The 18,100-nt window shown below is 36.7% G+C and overlaps 1 protein-coding gene and 1 pseudogene across 3 annotated transcripts in view; one reads left to right on the top strand and one right to left on the bottom strand.

Annotated features, from left to right (window-relative positions):
• LOC114042364 overlaps window positions 1-17,386 on the bottom strand; it is a 23,636-nt pseudogene extending 6,250 nt beyond the window's left edge.
• GXYLT1 (glucoside xylosyltransferase 1) overlaps window positions 1-18,100 on the top strand; it is a 95,400-nt gene that overhangs the window by 33,396 nt on the left and 43,904 nt on the right. The gene's annotated exons all lie outside the window — the stretch shown is intronic.

The raw sequence follows: 18,100 nt of genomic DNA, 5'->3' as shown, positions 1-18,100 counted from the left end.
TTAACGGTAGCTAGGCAAGTTCTAACTCTCCCTGAGTCCCTGAACCTGTAGGTCAAAATGGTACACAGCTCCCTAGCTTTCTGTATACCCAGAGTCCCCAGTCCTAATGCCTGGTCTGGGGCTAGTGGTGACTTAACTGTGTTTCACTTGAACCATAAAGGTACTCACTCAGCTCTTGCTGTTCAAAATGATCCTGTCTAGGTTGAATCCCACCTTTCAGGTAGACCATCAAAGACCCCTTTTCTGACACCAATTTGTTAGCTGACAATGAAGTCCATAACTGAAATAATTTAGAAAGAAATTTATTAAGTTATCCAGTGGAAGAGGAAAGCCAAAAAGAGGTGGCCCACTCTTCTTCAAGTGTCAGTCAGTTATTCATTTATAGGATTCAAAGGAACAAGAAAATAGTAGCTGATTGTCCAACACAGAAGCAGTTTGTAAAGCATATGGGAGTTATGCAAATAAAATGTCCATATCCTTTGAACCACACACTCCATTACTGGGCTTATATCCCAAGGAAGCCATCAATAAGAAAAAAGTCCTCACATACTACAAAATATTTATAGCAGCACTTTTTATGATAGCTTCCAAGGTATCCATTCTAGCCTTTCCCCTCTAGATGCTTCTGCCACTGCGTTGTAGGGCTTGGCTTATGTATTCCCCTTTTCCATTATTCCTCATTTCCAGAACACTGCCAAATATTGCAGATGTCAGGACATTTCCCCGTGATAGGGCCCCTCTCCCAACTTTGATCTCTATTCTTTATTGTTGACCTGTTTTTCCTACATTTGCCTAGAAAACTCTTCTTTATGTCCATATTTTCTCACTCCTCCAAGTGCCAGTTGCTCCCAGTGATTCTAACTCCCACCCATCTAGGACAAGTACTTTTCAAGCACCAAATCCTCAAGGCCTTATCCAGTGTAAGGTCCTCATCTCTCTTCATTGACTGTCTCTCTTCACCCATAAGAGTATTCGTCAGTGAAACCCCTTCTCACTTGCAGTGTAAGTCTTCTTTCTTTTTTCCTTTTCAGTCTTTCACCTCTCCTGCTCACCTATTTCCCTGTAGGCTTTTCTCTTTTTGAGACCATAGAGGTCATTTTCCCCTTATACGTAGCCCTTGATTTGCCCCAGGTGCATTACTCTTTCCTCTCTACCCTCCTGCTCCCTTTTTCCCCTTTATATCACCTCCCATGTCACCTGTAGGCAGAGTGTCATCAGATTCTGTCCATTAACACTACCAGATTGCTGACGTCACCCTGTCTCCTTGTGTACATTTAGAAAGAAGTCTGTTACTGGTCTCTCTGTTGTCCCTCTGTTGCTGTTGCTCTTGCTGTTACTGTCCTTGATTGCTGCATTTGTTTACTCCTATTGCATTTCTTTTGTTTTGGGTGTTCAAGAGGTAAATAATCTCTTCACTTCTGGTTTTCTTTATAAAAATGTTTCAAACACTTCTTTATTATTGAACATCCATCTTTTGTCCTGTATGGTTAAGCTCCAGTTTGTAGGATAGGTGACCCTGGACTGCATTGTGGGCTCCATTGCTCTTGAGAACACATTATTACATTCCCTCTTCCTTTTTCTGGTGGATGTAGAATTGTCTTGTTTTATTTGAATGCTCTATACTTTGAATTTGAAGGTCTTTTCTCCTTATGGCTTGAAAAACTTGTTTTTCTGAATTGAAATTTTAAATTGTACCACTACGTGTCTTGGAGTTTCCAGCCTTGGGTTTTGTTTTATTCTGGAGGCAATGACTGATTAATTACAACTCCAAAAGGCAGATATTAAACATTCTAACCAGCTAATGAAAAAGAATTATTTGGTTTGACTATGCTTATGTCACAAAGGAGGATTTTTTTTTTAAGAGGAGATATGTATTTGGGAGGGAAGAGCACAAAGAACGAAGAGTGATATTTGTTTCCAAAAAAGAAGAAAACGAACAAGATCATCAAAACATTTTATACAAAAGAGAAGCAATGGAGTCCCCAAAGGAGACACAGATAAGAAATGCAGCCATAAAACTAACATGATGAATTTAGCTTGCTTTTTTTTTTTAAAGCAAGTCATAAATAAAAATTCATGGTTTTATGTACAATCATTTTCCCCCTTAATCTTTGCATGAAAATTTATAGCAGAGGTCTGATAAATGACACGTTAACACTAGACCTGATTACAATATTCTATTTATATTCAGAGTCAAGTGCAGCACAGGAAGCTGTGGACAGAAGAAAAGCAAATTTAGTCAGGAAGAGAGTTTTCTATAACCTCCCTTATACCTACCATCTAATAGGGCCTGCTGTGGCAGTCACATCACCAGCAACTTTGGGTTGTCGGAACACAAAGAAGTAACAAAAATGGAGGGTGGTGGTGGGGCCAGGTCTCTAAAAATTAACTAAGGGAAAAATGGTAGACAGAAAATTCTAGGCTCTCCAAATTTTTCCCACAAACAGGATAAAACATCACCTCAAAGAGAACTTTTGAGTGGCAGAAATAATAAAAAGTCAGGGTAAAGCAGTTATCCTAAGACAACTTGAGAGAGCCTTAGGTAGGACCCTACCTCCCCAGGCAGAGGTTTGGCCCTATTGAAGTGCAAACACCTCCTGACAGACTAACCTGAATCAATAAGCAAGTGCTGGGAACAGCAGCATCAGCTTCAGGAATTTTTACCTCACAGACTGTGTTGAGGGTAGGACAGCTGAGTAGGGGAATGTTAAAAGACATCTGCTGCAGTGGGAAACCAGGCCCAGTTTGTATTGACCGGATGCATTTGCAGGCTGTAGCTGTGGGGCAGGAAAAGTGAGCACATGACCAGTGAGTATGGTGGTGGGGGCAAGGGGTGGGGAGAGAGAAAGGAATCCTGCTGGCTGTGGGCACTTGTAAGAAAGCATAGTCCCTTGTTTTAGTTCCAGGGCAGAGCTGAAGTTTGCAGCCCAGGAGGGAACAAGTATTTATGGTGAAAGTGTGGCTGGGGTCTCTAGCTGTGTTTCAGGGGTGGAGAAGAGTGCCTGTGGTCAAGCCCCTAGACAGTGCTTAGAAAACAATAATATGAAAAAACTTGAAGTGTGAAGCATCAACTCCCCCCCACACCTCAGAACTAGAAACTGACTATAATAATAAGCCACTAAAAAAAATAATAATAATGAGTGAGCAAAGGACAAAGAAATTGACCATAGATAGCTGCCATGGGGATAGACAAATGAGTTCATGCTCAGAAGATAATGAAGTTAAAAAAAGCCACTTCAACGAAAAATGTCTAGTGGTCACAATCCCAAAAAGAGTTCTTGGAAGAACTTAAAAACTTAAAAGTCAAATAAGAGAGGTTAAGGAAAAAATAGGAGAAAAAAAATAAGAGCAATCCAAGAAAATCAAGAAAATTATGAACAAAAAGTCAATGAATTGGCAAAAGAACTCCAAAAACTTAAAGAAGAAAATAATTCCTTGAGAACTAGAATTGGACAAGGGGAAGCTAATGGCTTCATAAAATGGATTTACAAGTAAGTTCTACCAAATATTTGAAGATCAACTAATTCCAATATTGAATAAATTATTTGGAATAATAGGCAAAGAAAGACTCCTACCAGACTCCTTTTATGAAACAAATATTGTACTGATGCCTAAACTAGGAAGAACAAAAACAGAGAAGGAACATTTATAGACCAATTTCATTAATGAACATGGATGCAAAATTCCTAAATAAAAGACTAGCTAGGAGACTACAACAATATATCACAAAGATTATGCTTTGCCCCCAAGTTTGATTTACATCAGGAATGCAGGGTTTAACATAAGAAAAACTATTAGCATAATTGATTATATCAATAACAGAAGTAACAAAACTCATTATTATATCAATAGAGAAAAGGCTTTTTGATAAAATACAACACACATTCCTATGAAATGAAACTTGAAAGCATATGTATAAATAGATTGATGTAGAAACATGTAATTAAGATCATCAGCAAGCATTATTTGTAATAAAGATAAGCTAGAAGCCTTCCCAGTAAGATCAGGAGTGAAACATTGTCACCAATACTATTCAATATCGTATTAGAAATGCTAACAATAGCAATAAGAAAAGAAAAAGAAATTGAAGGAATCAGAATGAGCAGTGAGATAATAAAAGTCTCTCTTTTTGCAGAGCATGTGATGATATACTTGGAAAAGCGTAAAGATTCAACTAAAAAGTTATTGGAAACAATAATTTTAGCATCATATGAAGTAGCAGGGTATAAAATAATCCCACATAAATCATTACCAACAAAATCTTGCAAGAAGAGGTAATAAGAGATACCCATTTAAAATAACCACAGGCAGTATAACATACCTGGATATATATTACCAAAACAAACCCAGGAAGTATATAAACATGATTATAAAGCACTTTTTATACATTTAAAGCCAGATTTAAATAATTGGAGAGATGTTAATTGTTCATGCATAGGCAGAGTCAATATAGTAAAAGTGACCATTTTACCTAAATTAATCTATTTATTCAATGGCCTCCCAATTAAATTAACAAAAAATTATTTTACTGAGCCAGATAAAATTTATTTGGAAGAAAAAAAGATCAAGAATATCAAAGGAATTAATGAAAAAAATGTAAAGGAAGGAGGCTTAGCAGCATCAGATCTTAAACTATACTATAAGGCAGTAATTATTAAAACTATCTGGTACTGGCTAAGAAATGGAAAATTGTATCAGTGGAACAGAGTAGACATACTGCACACAGTAACAAATGATTATAGTAACCTGTTGTTTGACATATGTAAAGATTTAAGCTTTGAGAATAAGAATTCATTATTTGGTAAAAATTGTTCGGACAGCTGGGAAGCAGTCTGACAGAAATTCAGTATAGACCAGTATTTTACACCATTTACCAAGATAAGGTCAATATGGATACATGACCTAAATATAAAGGGAGATATCATAAGAAAATTAGAAGAACATAGAACATATTACCTATCAGACTTATGGATAGGAGAATAATTTATGAATAAACAAGAGATAGCATTGTGAGATGTACAATGGGAATTTTGATTACATTGAATTACAAAGGTTTTGGATAACTAAAACCAATGTAGCCAAGATTAGAAGGAAAACAGAAAATTGGGAGAAAATTTTTTTAGACAGTTTCTCTGATAAAGGTCTCATATCTCAAATATATAGAGAGCTTTGTCAAATTTATAGCAATATACATTATCCCCCAATTGATAAATGGCCAAAGAATATGAATGGGCAATTTCTGGGGGAAGAAATCAAAGCTACTGTAGTTTATAGCTATGTGAAAAAGTGCCCTGAATCACTATTGATTAGAGAAATGCAAATTAAAACAACTTTGAAATACTATCTCATACCTATCAGATCGACTAAAATGATAGAAGGGGAAAATGACAAATGTTGGAAGGGATGTAGAAAATTTGTGACACTAGTGTTGGTAGAACTGTGAACCATTTTGGAAAGCAATTTGGAATTATGCCCAAAGAGTTATAAACCTGTTTATATCCTTTGACCCAACAATAGCAGTATTAGGTCTTTTCTCCAAGGTGATTTGGGAAAAAGGAAAAGAACTTACATGTTCTAAAATATCAGCAGCTCTCTTAGTGGTGGCAAAGAATTAGAAATTGAGTGTTTGCCTGTTAATTGAGGAATGGCTAAACAAGTTGTGGTATATGATTGTGATGGAATACTGCTGTGTTATAAAACATGATGAGCTGGGTGATTGTAGAAAAACCTGGAAAGACTTGTATGAAATAATGAAGAGTGAAATGAGCAGAACCAAGAGAGCATTGTACATGGTTACAGCAATATTGTTCTACGAACATCCTCGAACAACTAAATTATTTCGAGTATCATAAATACTCAAATCAAGTACAAAAGGACTTATGAAGAAGATGTGATCCAGAGAAAGAACTGATAACAGAAGTATGTATATTATGGTTTTACACACACACACACACACACACACTCATTTGTGTCTAATGGTAGCCTTCTCTAGGGCTGTAAAAATACTTTACAATATATCAATATAAAAGCTCTAGCTCTAGGGTAGCTTCTTTAGGGGAGAGAGGGATAAAAATATAATTAAAAATGCACAGCAGAGAACAAAAGAGAACTTAGAAGGAAGCACAGAAAAGCAGGGTAGCTTTGAAAACAATGTGTAGTATTTATTACATTTTTTTTTAAGTAAACAGTGTGATGTGGAAAATAATGATTTTATATTGAATCCTCTTTTTACATTGTGCTGTGTATTTGGAATTTTTTTTTTTTAGTTCAAAATGAAAAAAAAATTTAAAAAATTTTGTATAAATCAAAAGAATTGATCAGGAAAGCCTACTCAGAATGAAGAAGGTAGAAATATAACTGTACTTTATTAGAAGCCAGTTCTAATTAGAATTGTGTGCTGTTTAAACCCTACACTCTTCTAGGAATTCTTGTTTCTTTTTATTTTTCTAATTCTTTTTTTTTGTTGTTGCATTTTACAAGTTGTCTTCCTCTCTCCCTCCAATTCCACATTAGTGATTTCCAACATTTGATATAGATATGTATGGGGAACCATACATGCTACTTATACACCATCTATCAGTTCTTTCTCTAGATGTGGATAGTATCTTCCCTCTTATGTTCTTTGTAGTTGATATGAATGATTGTATTAGTCAAAATAGCTCAGTTATTTATAGAGAAAAACTAAAAAATGATTTTCAAAATCGAATAAGAGTGGTAGAAGAAAAATTACATAAAGATATGAAAGCAAAGGGAAAAAATTATGAAAGGACAATTAACAGCTTGGTAAAAGAGGTACCAAAAATACTAAAGAAGATAACTTAAAAACCAGAGTTGATCAAATGGAAAAAGTGATGCAAAAGTTCACTGAAGAAAATAACTCCTTAAAAAGTAGAATAGGTCAAATGAAAAAAATTATTGGATTACCTGAAAGCCATGATGATAGAAAGATCCTAGGAATCGTATTTCAAGAAAGTATCAAGGAAAACTGTCTCAATGTCCTAGAACCAGAGGGTAAAATAGAAATTGAAAGAATCCACTGATCACCACCTGAAAGAGATCCAAAATTAAACTCATAGAACTTTTATAATGGAATTCCAGAGCTCACAGGTCAAAGAGAAGATATTCCAAGCAACAAAAAGAATCAATTCATATATTGTGGAGGCACAATCAGGATCTCACAAAATTTAGCAGATACTACTTTAAAGGAGCAGAGGGTTTGAATGTGATATTCTGTAAGGCAAAGGAGCTAGGATTGCAACTAGCAAAATTAATAATGATCTTTCAAGGGAAAAAATGGACTTAGGGGCAGCTAGGTGGCACAGAGGATACAGTGCTGGGCTTGGAGTCAGGAAGACTCATCTTCATGAGTTCAAATCCAGTCTCAGATACTTACTAGCTCTGGGACCTGGTCAAGTTGCTTAACCCTGTTTGCCTCAGTTCCTCATCTGTAAAATGAACTAGGAAATGGCAAACCACTCTGATATCTTTGCCAAAAAAACCCCAAAGGGGATAATGAAGCATTGGATACAACTGAAAAACAACTGAACTGAGGATTTTCAAGCATTCTTAATGGGTTTACAAGTGAATAATACCAAACATTTAAGGATAAATTAATTCAAATACTGTATAAACTATTTGGAAAAAATGATAAAGTAAGAGTCCTTCTGTGACACAAATATGGTTTTATTACCTAAACCAAAAAGAACAAAAACAAAGAAAATTATAGACCAATTTTCATAATGATTATTGATGCGGAATTTTCAAATAAAATACTGGCAAGGAGATTACAGCAATGTATCACCAAGAGCATACACTGACCAAATGGGATTCATACCAGGAATGTAGGGCTGGTTCAGTATTAAGAAAACTAACAGCATAATTGACTATAACCAAAAAAATCATATAATTATCTCAACAGATGAAGTCTGCTTTTGACAAAATAACACTCATTCCTATTAAAAACACTAGAAAGCATAGGAATCAATGGAATTTTTCTCAGTCTAAAATCAAGAACAAGCATTGTCTGTACTGGGTATAAACTTGAAGCCTTCTCATTAAGATCAGGGGTGGAGCAAAGATGTCCATTATCACTACTGTTGTTCAATATAGTATTAGAAATGCTACTATGGCAATAAGGCAAGGAAAAATAACTGGAGAAATAAAACTAGGCAATGAGGAAATAAAACTATCAATCTTCACAAATGATATTATGTACAAATACCTGGAGAATCAGGTTAAAACTAGTTGAGACAGTTAGCAACTTGATTTGATGCTTTGTAGTACAGTTCGAAATTTGGTACTGTTCGGCCCCACTGTTTGCTTTTATTCATTAAGATTAAGATTATGATTATTGGCCTCTTGTTTCTCAAAATGAATCACATTTTTACTAGCTCTATAAAATAATACTTTAATATTTTTATTGATGCATCACTGAATAAATGAATTTAGCCATTGTCATTTTTATTATATCAGCCCATTGTGGGAATGAGCAATTCATATACCTCTACCTGGGTTTGTTTTTATTTCTTTAAAGATATTTTGTAGTTGTATTCATATGTGTCTATGTGTCTTAATATAGATTTCAAAACATTTTAACATTCAATAGTTATTTTGAATCGAATTCTTCTATCTCTTCTTGCTGGATTTTGTTGGTAATATACAGAAATGCTGATAATTTATATGGATTTATTTTAAATCCTGCAAATTTTCTGATGTTTCAGTTAATTTTTACCTGCATCTTTGGGCTTCTCTGAATCATCAGATCATTTGCAGTAAGCATCAGTTTTGTTTCTACTATGCCTATGCTTATTCTCTCAATTTCTTTTTCTTATATTTTGATTTGGTTTGCATTTCTATCCTTTCTTCAAATAACACTGGTGATGATGGATATCTTTGCTTTACCTCTGATCTCATTGGATGGGCCTATAGCATTTCTCCAATATAGATAATGTTGACCCTTTATTTTAGATATTTATTCTTTGCCATATTATGAAACTTTCTATTTATGCTTGTATTTTTTCAGAAATGAATGTTGACTTTTGCCAAACTTTTTTTCTGCATGATTGATGTAATTATGTAATTTTTGTTTCTTTTGCTATTTAGTATCATCTGCTTTTCTTCATTTTGAACCTACCCTATAAATTCAACCTGGTAATAGTGTATAGATGTCTAAATAAGTTATTTTACCTGCTTTGTTGATATTTTTTCAATATTTTTATATTATTTAAGGTTTTGGTTCATAGTTTTCTTTCTTTGCTTTGTCTCTCCCTGGTTTGGTTTTCAAGACTGCATGATAGAATGAGTAGTGTGGGATCCTTTGTTTCCTCTTTTTTGCACAAAGCTTATATAGTATTGAAATTAATGGTTCTTTAGAGGCAGGTTATAGTGGAATGGATGGAGTGCTGAGCCTGGGATCAGGAAGGCCTGTGTTCAAATCCAGCCTCAGACACTAGCTGTCTGACCCTGGGCAAGTCAGTTAACATCTGTTTGCTTCAGTTTCCTCAACTGTAAAATTAAGGTAGTAGAACCTATCTTGAAGGATTGTTAGAATGAAATAATATTTTTAAAAGCAATTAGCAAAATGCTGGGCATATAGTAGATACATACTCCTTCCCATACTCCTTATAATACTATATATAGAGGGGTTGGCCTTAGTGAGAAGGGTTACTTTTTTTTTTTATTTGAGATTTGAGATAATGTTAATAATATAAAGGAAATGTATAAAGAAAACTAATCTTACTATGAATTTTCATCCTTCAATATTGGACGCAAGCAATGTTTATATTTGATTTGGGGTGTACATATAATTGAATAGTACTGTTTTTAAACTTATTTTTGCTTTTTGAATTGAAGCAATATAGCTAAATTTTGTGACAGGGTGTATTTTTGACTATACCTTCTTTCCTCACTGAACCTTTCCTTATAACAAAGAAAAACAGTTAACCAAAAATGCTCATATATGACCAAATATAGAAATTGTAATTGTAGTTCCCCCCCCCCCCCCCCCGCAAGAAGAGAGAAGTATGTTTCATTATTTGTTCTCTCGGACCAAGTTTGGTTGTTGCAGTTAATCAGTGTTCAACTGCCTAGACTCATAGGATTATACATATGGAACAAGAAGGGACTTCAAAGGCCATCTAATCCAAACCCCTCAATTTACAAATGAAGATACCGAGAGTCATAGGTTAGGTGATTTGCCCTAAGTCACATAGGTAGAATAGTCATATAGTGGTAGGATCAGGAGTCAAATCCTGAGCCCTTTCTACCATACATACTACATTGCCTTTTAGTTTTGTTTTTTTTTTACACTATTGTTATTATGTATATTCTTCTGACTCTGTTTTCTTTGTTTTTGCATTAATTCATAATCTTAAATTCTTCTGAATTTGTCTTTCAGTTTCAGTTGTGTAGTTGTGGTTGTGGTTTGTATTTTGTTCTCGAATAAGACCATGACATCAGGAAGATGATGCCATGATTTGCAAATGAATTGGATTTAAGTGAGGGAGGGCTGGGCAAAGTCACAGCCTCACTCTCTCCTCTGGAGACATCTGGATCCAGTGGTCAGGACAACCAGAGATGGCCCACAATGCAGTGGGTGACCTCAGCCTTTTTAAGCTAAGGTCTTTTAAGCTAAGTTCTCACTTTGACTGAGGCAATGCCCATTCAGTGATTAGAGCTGTTTAAGTAGTGAGCTAAGGGAGAGAGAATTCTGGGAAGATGGCAGAGTAGGTTAGAAAATTATAAGCTCTCAAGATTTTCCCCCACAAAAGAGACAAAATGGCATCTTAGGACCAACAAAGTAGAGGTAAAAATAAATAAGACTAGGGACACAACAGGGGTGTTCCTGGGACAGTTCAAGATCAGAAGAAAAATCCCAGGACAAAGCTTGGTTCCTGTGAAGAGTAAACACCTACAGGTTAGGGGCCAAGTTAACAATAAGCAGCATACCACTTAAACAACAAGTGGCAAGCCCTGGGATTAGCTGGTTTGGGAGGCTAGCTCAGCCCCAGCTACTGGAACTTTTACCCTCTGGATAGTGAGGGGAGTTGGCCAGCTGAGCCCAGGAAGATGGAAGGAACCATTGCTGACAAGGAACGCTAGACCCAGCTGTACAGTTGAGAGCTGTGGGGGTGAGAAGGAACCAGCATACACTCAGAGGCTGGAGATTTGGCTTTGTTTCCAGGCTAGAGGGGATAACTGAAGATCTGGGACAAGAGGCACCAATCCCTTATAGCTCAGGGCTAGAGATGATTACAAAAATTAAGTTATTACTACAAAAAATGCAAAGGCAAAGGAGGAAGAATTCAACCATAGAAAGCTATTATAGGAATAGAAAAGACCTATTTCATCTTCAGAGGAGGATATTGAAGCAAAGAAACCCCCCTCTACCCCAAAGAGTAATCTCAAATGGTCACCTGCCCAAAAAGAATTCCTAGAAGAACTTAGAAAAGACTTTAAAAATCAAATAAGAGAAATGGAGGAAAAACTTAAAAACAATTCCAAGAAAAGCAAGACTGTGAAAGGAAAGCCAACAGATTAGAAGAGGAGATCCAGAAGCTTAAGGAAGACAATGACACCTTGAAAATTAGAATTGGGCAAGGTGAAGCCATCAAAATTTTAAGAGATCAAGAAATAAATAAACAAAATATGAATAATGAAAAAATAGAGAAGAAAGTAAAACATATGAAAAACAACAGGTCTAGAGAATAGATCAAGAAAATATAAAAATAATTGGATTAACTAAAAACTATGATCAAAAAAAGAATCTTGATACAATAATACAAGAAATAATTAAAGAAAATTGTCCTGAAGCATTAAAACAAGGGGAGGGGGAGTAGAAATAGAAAAAATTCATCGATCACCACTTAAAAGAGATTCTATGAGGAAAACTCGTAGGAATATTATAGTCAAATTCCAAAACCCTCAGCTCAAGGATAAAATATTAAAAGCAACAAGAAAAAAAACAATTTAAATATGATGGTGCCACAATTAGAATCACACAAGACCTAGCAGCGGAGACAATAAAGAACCACAGGTCTTGGAACATATATGTTGAAGAGCAAAAGAACAGAGGCTCCGACTGAAAATATCACATCCAGCAAAGTTAAGGATAATCCTGAATGGAAAAAAAAAATAAACATTTGATCAACTGTCAGACTTTCAGGATTTTGTTAAAAACCTGATCTTAATAGAAGATTTGACATACAAGAGCCAAGAGAAGCATAAAGTACAAAGCAAAGACTGATTACAAGGGATTCAATGAGGACAGACTATTTCCTTTTTATATGTGTAAAATGCAAAACATGTCTAAGATTCTTATTAATAATTGGGAAGCTCATAAGAAAGATTAGGGTGGAACTGAGTATGATATGACTTTAAAAAGTAAAACCATTTAGGAATAGCTAAAAAGATTACTTATTTTATACAAATGAGGTGCAAGAGGAAGAATCGATACAGGGGAATTAGATGGGGGAGGAGGGCTGGTAGTTCTGGTAACCTACTTTCATTGGAAATGGGTTTAAGAAGGAAGAATACATATATTTAGGGAGGGGGGAGAGGACAAGGGAGAGATCTCTAGAAGGGAGGGTGAAAGAATAGGTGATAGGGGGCTATAGGAGGGTGTTTAGATTTATGGGAACAGGAGGTTAGGGGAGGGATCCTTGGGGGGGGTAGGCTAAGTGACAGAATGGCAAGGTAATGGGTGGAAGTAAAGTAGAAGAATCAGGAGGGATAGGAAACGAGATATGTACAAACATAAAAACAAAGATCAGGAGTAGAATTTGTTTGGGAAAATAAGTCTATATAAAAAAGTACATATATGTATATATATATGAATATTTCTATAGTTATAGAAAAATATATCTACACTCAATTGTAGCCTTCTGGGGTGGGGAGGTGGGAAGGGGAGAAAAAGAACAAAGTAAAAAAAGCGAACAGCAGAGAACAAAAGAAAACTTAAAAGGAAGCAAAGAAAAGATGGATAGCTCTCGACACAATGTGTAATTTTTTCACACAGGCTTTCTTAAAATGAAAATTTATTGTTATGTATTTTGTTTTTTTTGTTTTTTAAATTTAAAAATTTGTTTCATTTTACATTTTGGGATAAAACAAGCATTTTCATAACATAGTATTATAAAAAAGGATTGCACATGAAATTGCTATTATGTACAATTTGCTAATTCTTTTAAATATGTAATAAATCATGTACATTTCTTTTTTTCTTCCCTCTCCCCTCCCTCCAGAGATACCTACCGTTAGACATAAATAGGTATATATGTATGTATACATATGTATGTGTGTAAAATCATTCTGTATATACTTCTATTTGTCAGTTCATTCTCTGGATGCAGATAGTGTCTTTCTTCATATGTCCTTTATAGCTAATTTGGGTACTTCTAATTGTTGACATGACTTATTTGCTCAAAGTTTTTCTTTTTTCTTTTTTTCTTTTTTTGTTTTTTTGAATAAATTTATTTATTTTTAGTTTTCAACATTTACTTCCACAAGATTTTGAGTTCCAAATTTTCACCCCATCTCGCCTCTCCTCCCACCCCAAGATGGCATGCATTCTGAATACTCCTTCCCCTAGTCTGCCTTCCCTTCTCTCTATCCCCCCTTCTCTTATCCCAGTCCCCTTCTATTTTCCTGTAGGGCAGGATAGATTCCTGTACCCCATTTCCTGTATTTCTTATTTCCCAGTTGCATGTGAAAACATTTTTTCTTAAACATGTTTTTAGAACTTTGGGTTCCACATTTTCTCCCTTCCTCCCTCCCCACCCACCCTCACTGAAAAGGCAAGCAACTCAATATGGGTTATACATGTGCAGTTATGCAGAACACTTCCATAGTGGACATGCTGTGAAAAACTAATTCTATTTCCCTTAATTCTTTTCCGCCCCCCTCATTTATTCTATTCTTTCTTTTGACCCTGTCCTTCCCCAGAAGTATTTGCTTCTGATTACCCCCTTTCCCAATCTGCCCTCCTCTCTATCATCCCCCTACTCTCTTGTCCCCTTTCCCCCTATTTTCCTGTAGGGTAAGACAGATTTCCAAACCCAAATGAGTGGGTATGTTATTCCCTCCTTAAGTCAAATTCTATGAGAATAAGATTCACTCATTCCCTCTCACCTTCCCCCATTTCCCCTCCACTGTAAGAGCCTTTTCTTTGTGAGATAATTTACTCCGTTCTACCTCTCCCTTTCTCCTTCTCCTAGTATAATCCTCTCTCATCCCTTAATTTCATTCTCCAGATATGACCCCTTCATCTTCAACTCACCCTGTGCCCTCTATCTATCTATCTATCTATCTATCTATCTATCTATCTATCTATCTATCTATACATACATATAATTTTTTCCCCTCCAACTACCCTAATACTGACAAATGTCTCATGAGTTACAAATATCATCTTTCCTTGCAGGAGTGTAAACAGTTCAACCTTAATAAGTCTCTTATGATTTCTCTTTCCTGTTTACGTCTTCATGTTCCACTTGAGTCTTGTATTTGAAAGTCAAATTTTCTATTCAGCTCTGTCTTTTCATCAAGAATTCTTGAAAGTCCTCTATTTCATTGAATGACCATTTTTTCCCCTGAAGGGTTATACTCAGTTTTGCTGGGTAGGTGATTCTTGGTTGTAATCTTATTTCCTTTGCCCTCTGGGATATTATATTCTATGCTCTGCGGTCCCTTAATGTAGAAGCTGCTACTGATTGTGTTTCCACAATACTTGAATTGTTTCTTTCTGGCTGCTTGTAATATTTTCTCCTTGACCTGGGAACTCTGGAATTTAGCTACAATATTCCTAGGAGTTTTCCTTTGGGGATCTCTTTCAGGAGGAGATCGGTGAATTCTTTCAATTTCTGTTTTGCCCTCTGGTTCTAAAATATAAGGGCAATTTTCCTTGATCATTTCTTGAAAGATGATGTCTAGGCTCTTTTTTTGATCATGACTTTCAGATAGTCCAATAATTCTTAAATTCTCCTGGATCTATTTTCCAGGTCAGTTGTTTTTCCAATGAGATATTTCACATTGTTTTCTAATTTTTCATTCTTTTGGATTTGTTTTACAGTGTCTTGTTTCTCATAAAGTCACTAGCTTCTAATTGCTCTATTCTAATTTTTAAGGAAGTATTTTCTTCAGTAATCTTTTGGACTTCCTTTTCCATTTGGCCAGTTTTGCTTTTTAGGGCATTCTTCTCCTCATTGGATTTTTGGACCTCTTTTGCCATTTGGTTTAGGCTATTTTTTAAGGTGTTATTTTCTTCATTATTTTTTTAGGTCTCCTTCAACAAGCTGTTGACTTGTTTTTCATGATTTTCTTGTATCACTCTCATTTCTCTTCCCAGTTTTTCCTCTACTTCTCTTACTTGCTTCTCAAAATCCCTTTTGAGCTCTTCCAAGGCCTGGGACTGATTCATATTTTTCCTGGAGGCTTTGGATGTAGGAGCTTTGACTTTGTTGTCTTCTTCTGGTTGTATGTTTTGATCTTCTTTGTTTTTTTGGTTTTTTTTAAGGCAGTTGGGGTTAAGTGACTTACCCAGGGTCACACAGCTAGTAAGCGTCAAGTGTTTGGTCTGAGGCCGGATTTGAACTCAGGTACTCCTGACTTCAGGACCGGGGCTCTATCCACTGTGCCACCTAACTGCCCCTGTTTTGATCTTCTTTGTCACCAAAGAAGGTTAATATAGTCTGACTCTTTTTGTGCTGCTTACTCATGATCCCAGCCAATTACTTGAGTTTTAAACTCTTTGTTAAGATAAGAGTCTGCTTCCAGTGTGGAGAATGTACTGTCCCAAGCTTTGGGGGTTTGTACAGCTGTTTTCAGAGATACTTCTAGGGACCTGTAAATTTTCAGTTCTTCCAAGGTGCTAGGATAAGGGGCGAGGTGTTTCCTCTCCACTGCCATAACAAGCTCCTCCAGGCCAGCACTCCTCCTCGCCCCAGGACCGCCCCTCAGAACTGTGACCCAGATCCAAGCACAGGCAAAGCAAGAGATTCCTGCCTCAGCACTGGCAAAGAGATCCCTGCAATCCCCCTCTGATCAGGCACTCAATTCCCTCTCAGTCTGTGGGCCGGAAGCTCAGGAAATAGCCACGGCCCCAGGCTGCACTTGAGACTTGTGGCTGAGACCTAGCTCTTTTCTCACCGCAGTCACAGACTTTTCCCACTGACTTTCTAAATTGTCTTTGGTGTTTGTGGGTTGAGAGGTCTGGAAACCGCCACAGCTGCCCATGATTCAGTCCTCTGAGGCCTGCTCCAGGTTTGCTGTGGCCTACGTGCATGCCAAACTGCGTTCCTTCCCCTTCCCCCCCCCCCCAGTGCGATGTACGTTTCCGATCAACCATCCAGGTTGTCTTGGGCTGGAAATTTGTTTCACTCTATCTTTTTGTGGGTTCTGCTGCTTTAGAATTTGGTTAGAGCCATTTTTTATAGGTATTTGGAGGGGTTTGGGGGAGAGCTCAAGCAAGTCACTGCTTTCCCTCCACTATCTTGGCTCCCGCTCCATTGTTACATATTTTGAATCCTCTCTTATGTTCTGCTATGCTTTTTCTTTTTCTTACTTTGTAATTAAGTTCCAATATTTGTTTATGATTTTTAAAAATTCTTTTCTCTATTCTGTATTTGTGTTCTGGTGTTTGAGTCAATTAAAAAACTAAAGGAAAAGAAATGAGCTAAGGGGTGACCTCTTTGATGCAAAAGAATAAAAAAATCAAACTGGGAGGGGAAGACTCTCAGGGTTTCTGACCAAAAGAGAAACAATTACTAATTACATTCCCTCTGAGTCATGGGGCGAGGGGCGCAAACAATAATCATTAAATGGTGCTTTGATAGGGACCTATTGTTGACCAATCCATGAGAACCAGAGCGAATTGGGTTTAAGGCATGGTCTTTAAGAACGAAATCTAGCCAATAAATCCCAAGATACCTAGGTAGGATTCAGACTTCAAAATTTCTTTTCCTTTGGGCAGATCACTCACAGGTAAGGTCTTCATACTCCATGTGGAGAGGGGACAACAGCGTAGAGGAGAGGGGATGAGAGGAGCTGAGTTGCCCAACTGAAACTGGTCAGTTGGGTCCCCAGTGGCCAGCTTGGACTACTCCCAGGTAGTGGTTTGTCCTTCGTTCTGGAAGAGGACTTTGATATCAGGAAGATGATGCCATAACTTGCAAATGAATTAGATTTAAGTGAGAGAGGGCTGGCAAATTCACCAGCCTTACTTTCTGCTCTGGAGCCAATTGGAGATGACCCACAATGCAGGGGGAGACCTTGGTTTTTTTAAGCTAAGGTCTTTTAAACTAAATTCTCACTTTGAGTCAGTGACAATTTCAGTTGGGCAGCTCAGCCCTTCTCTACTCTTCTCCTCTCCTCTGCTCTCCTCTCTTCGCATGGGGTATTATGAACGTACCTGAGGTTAATCTGCCCAAAGGAAGGTAAATTTAGAAGGCAGAAACCTTCCTAGCTATATTGTGCTTCACTGGCTAGATTTCTTTCCTTAAAGAATATTCCTTAAACTCAATTCACTCTGATTCTCAATTTTTGGCGAACAATAAGCCCCTACCCAAGTACCATTTAATGGTTATTATTTGGCCCTGATGACTCAGAGTAAATGTAAATAGTAATGTTTCTCTTTTGGCCAGAAACCCTGAGGGTCTTCCCCTCCCAGTTTGAGATATATACATATACATATACATACACACACACACACACACACACACACACACATATTTGCATTAAAGAAGCCATCCCTTGTCTCATTTCTTAAACAGCCCTAATCACTAAATGGGCATTGCCTCAATAAAAGTGAGACCTTGAAAAGACCTTAGCTTATAAAGACTGAGGTCTCCCTCTGCATTGTGGGCCATCTCTAGTTGTCCTGACCTGTATCTGGCCACTGAACTCAGATGGCTCTGGAGGAGAAAGTAAGGCTGGTGACTTTGCACAGCCTTCCCTCACTTAAATCTAGTTCATTTGCAAGTCATGGTATCATCTTCCTGATTTCACAGTTGGGGAGGGAGAAACCACAACCTCTGAGTAGTTAGTTTCAGTGATGTTTCATTGTTTATTATGGAGTATTTCATATGGTAAATTATGCTAATATTCT

This window comes from Vombatus ursinus, unplaced genomic scaffold, assembly GCF_900497805.2.
Source record: "Vombatus ursinus unplaced genomic scaffold, bare-nosed wombat genome assembly UNPS02014403.1, whole genome shotgun sequence".
In the NCBI taxonomy this organism is placed as follows: Eukaryota; Metazoa; Chordata; class Mammalia; order Diprotodontia; family Vombatidae; genus Vombatus; species Vombatus ursinus.
Note: the sequence above shows the minus strand (reverse complement) of the source record. Positions and strands in the feature narration are given on the sequence as shown.